Below are 3,126 nucleotides of genomic sequence, written 5' to 3'. Positions count from 1 at the left end.
GCGAAAGGGAAACCGGGAGTGAAAGAGGACGATGGTCCAGGGCTTGTTGGCCTGGCAACTTTGATGTGAAGACACCGAAGCTTGTACAGCGTAAGATTGTATGTGTTCTATAGTTTTTCTTTGTTGTTGTAGTTAATGCTTCCTTCTCAGGTGAATATCGATCTCTAGGGTTTTAGAGTTTTGCAAATGAAGTCAGTTGTGAGAGCACATCGCGGAAACGTTCGTCATGGCAGCACGCGGGAAACGCGAGTTGTTTTCATCTATGGACCTCTGCTCCTCTGGAAATGGGAAGGCGAGCGTGCAAGATTGTGGACAGAAAGGTTAGCGTTTTCTTTGTCGTCTGAAGCTTCTAATGTAATCGGCAGTGCTGCAGGCGGCACAGGCTTGAAGAGAAACAAAGTTAATGCCAGGCTTGGCAAAGAGATAGTGCAAGCGTACCGCATTTGTGATTTTTTCTCTCGCTTGTTGCTAATTGGATCGGTTTTTCAGGGCGAGGGACGGAATTTAACATTGGCAACACTGGTGCAGAAAGCGAAGGTCTCATAGAACGCAACATCAAGAAAGCAAAAGACACCAGCAGGACTTCTGAGGTAACTCACATTGCGTTTTGTTTGCGCTGCAAAAGAGTTAAAACCAATCCAGGCATACGGCTTTGGTGGTGTTGGAATCGTGGTGGAAGTTCTCACGGACAACACGAACAGAGCTTTGTTCGTTCGCGATGTTATCAAAAAGAGCCATGCCAAGATGTGAAGGCAATGTGGATTCGGAAAGTTTTCAGGCTGCCGCGATCGATGTTGGAGCTGAGGATGTTGTGGAACCTGAATTTGAGGCCGATGAAAAGTCCATTGGAGAAGAAGTACGTGATTTTCTTTGTAGTAGTTCTGTTTCATTTTTTTTATGGAACTTGGCTGATGCAAGGTACTATTTCGGGCGTGTCAAAATTGGGCTCAAGGGTGCGGGGTTCTCAATTGACATGGACCAACTGAGCTACTGGAGGTATGCAAGAGCTTTCCAATGGAAATGAATTACAGTTTGTTCAACTTAAACGAATTGACTGATTCATGTTGAAAGTGTCATGTAAAATAGGACTTAAAGTATTAAATAAAATATATAAATATTTCTTTAATGAATTTGTTTGATATGATAAAAATGTATTAAGAAGAAATGAGGGATCATTTAGATGATTAAGATGTAAGTAATGATATTCAGATAAGAAATAGTGTTTATTATTACTGTTAATTGTTGAATTTTTAATAACACTATGGTATGGCAAGCAATTTATGCTTGTAATTTGGGGGAGTAAAAGAAGATGTACATGAATGGGGTTGGCAATTTGGCAGAAGTTTAAAATATATGCTGTAATATATATATGTGACTCACAAAAAGAAAGGCCTTTTATAATGTATAGGATGCCTACTACACATGCATGGTAAAGGACATATCAATTCCACGTGTGCAATTTTTTGTACTACATAAATTTCAATTCTATAGCAAATATTTTTAATTGTCAGCAAAGTTTAGACTTTGGATTAGAGCTTATAAGTATGATATTTTTCAACACATGAATTGATTTGCAACATGCCTAAGAAAGAAAGGCTATGTAACATACTCAAACATAAGAAACCACTACAATGTAAAAAATTTAAATGTGTGACTAAAAATGTGAGAAATCAATCAAGTTAATGGATTACCTTGGCTACAACAAAATCTACTTGGTTATAGAAAAACTACCATATCAAAAACCTAAGCACTTAAAGAAATGTTTTTCTTTCCCTAATTGATTTCATTTTCTTTCATGTCAATCAATGGCTACCTAGATTATGGTGCTCCACTACAAATAAGCTGAAAAAATATGAGAGAGCAAAATGAGAGGAGAAAGATGATCACAATTAAGATATTATAAATCTACAATCAATGACAATTAAAATATTATAAATCTATGACACAAGAATGAAAATAAAAAAATACTCTATAATACCATGTTATCAATCAGTCAATTTCTCATGATTGATTGTTCATGTCAATCAATCGCTACCTAGATTAGGGTGCTCCACTGCAAATAAGCCGCAAAAATATGAGAGAGCAAAATGAGTGGAGAAAGATGATCACAATTAAAAGATTATAAATCTCCACTCAATAACAACTAAAATATTATAAATCTATAACATGAGAATGAAACTAAAAAAATATCCTGTAATACCATGTTATCTAATATGATATGTTCCATGACAGTTTAAGATGTCATACCCTATGCATATATGGCATATCCCATGACAAAAATATCATATACACAATCAAGTTTCAATTGTTTATATAGCAATTAAAAAGAAATTATATGCATAATATTTTTGCATACAACTCAAAACAAAAAAATAAATCTGCATGTAAATATATAATGCAAGCATGCACAATCACATATTTATTGCCTATGCTGGTACAACATCTAGAGAATGTAAATTAGAGACAGTTGAGATATTATAAAATATGAATTACAAAATTCAGTTAATATTTATTCCGGTTTACTAATTACTTCAGATTCATCTCTCAGTACAATTATAAAAAATTTATAAACTATTAAGTTGTACCATCTCAACATAGTCCAACTAAAAGGCTCGATTTATAAATAATGACCAGTGCTTTGTTTTTATTAGTATGCCAATAGGCCCTACTAATATTTAAGTACATAACTTTTTTTAGCTTTTCCAAACAGAAAAGTAATATTATTTTTGAATTTTAATTATAATCTTATTTTATATATTGGTAAATATAAAATGTGGTCTACAGAAACATTAGGCAACAATAAAAATTGTAACATAGGACTTCCAAATAATGGAAATTAGCATTACATTCAGAGAATGATACTATTTTTTGGTCTCCTAATAGAGATAACTATTTTTCTGATTGCATTCTAAATAGATATTTGGTTATTCTAAATGATTGTAACTTAGTTTTATAGTAAAATATTATTCACTCAACCTATAGTATGAAATTACAACTATTATCTATGTAACATTTATAAAAGTTTACAATATAAAACCAATTATTTAATTAGTTTAATTGGATTTTGTTACTAAATTGTAAAAGTAATATTATACTAATGAAAAACTAATGCACCCTTGTCATGCT

The 3,126-nt window shown here is 32.9% G+C and overlaps 1 long non-coding RNA gene across 2 annotated transcripts; it reads left to right on the top strand.

Annotated features, from left to right (window-relative positions):
* Positions 1 to 1,126, top strand: LOC112348344. Of its 2 annotated transcripts, none has more exons than XR_002993017.1 (6): positions 1 to 98; positions 151 to 320; positions 374 to 434; positions 490 to 590; positions 643 to 856; positions 919 to 1,126. It is a non-coding gene; the product is annotated as an uncharacterized LOC112348344 (long non-coding RNA). The 2 variants fall into 2 exon arrangements; XR_002993018.1 differs by having other exon boundaries at positions 366 to 434.
* Positions 1,127 to 3,126: the final 2,000 nt, after the last annotated feature.

Source organism: Selaginella moellendorffii, unplaced genomic scaffold, assembly GCF_000143415.4.
Source record: "Selaginella moellendorffii unplaced genomic scaffold, v1.0 SELMOscaffold_28, whole genome shotgun sequence".
Lineage (NCBI taxonomy): Eukaryota > Viridiplantae > Streptophyta > Lycopodiopsida > Selaginellales > Selaginellaceae > Selaginella > Selaginella moellendorffii.
This window is presented reverse-complemented; position numbering and strand designations above follow the sequence as displayed.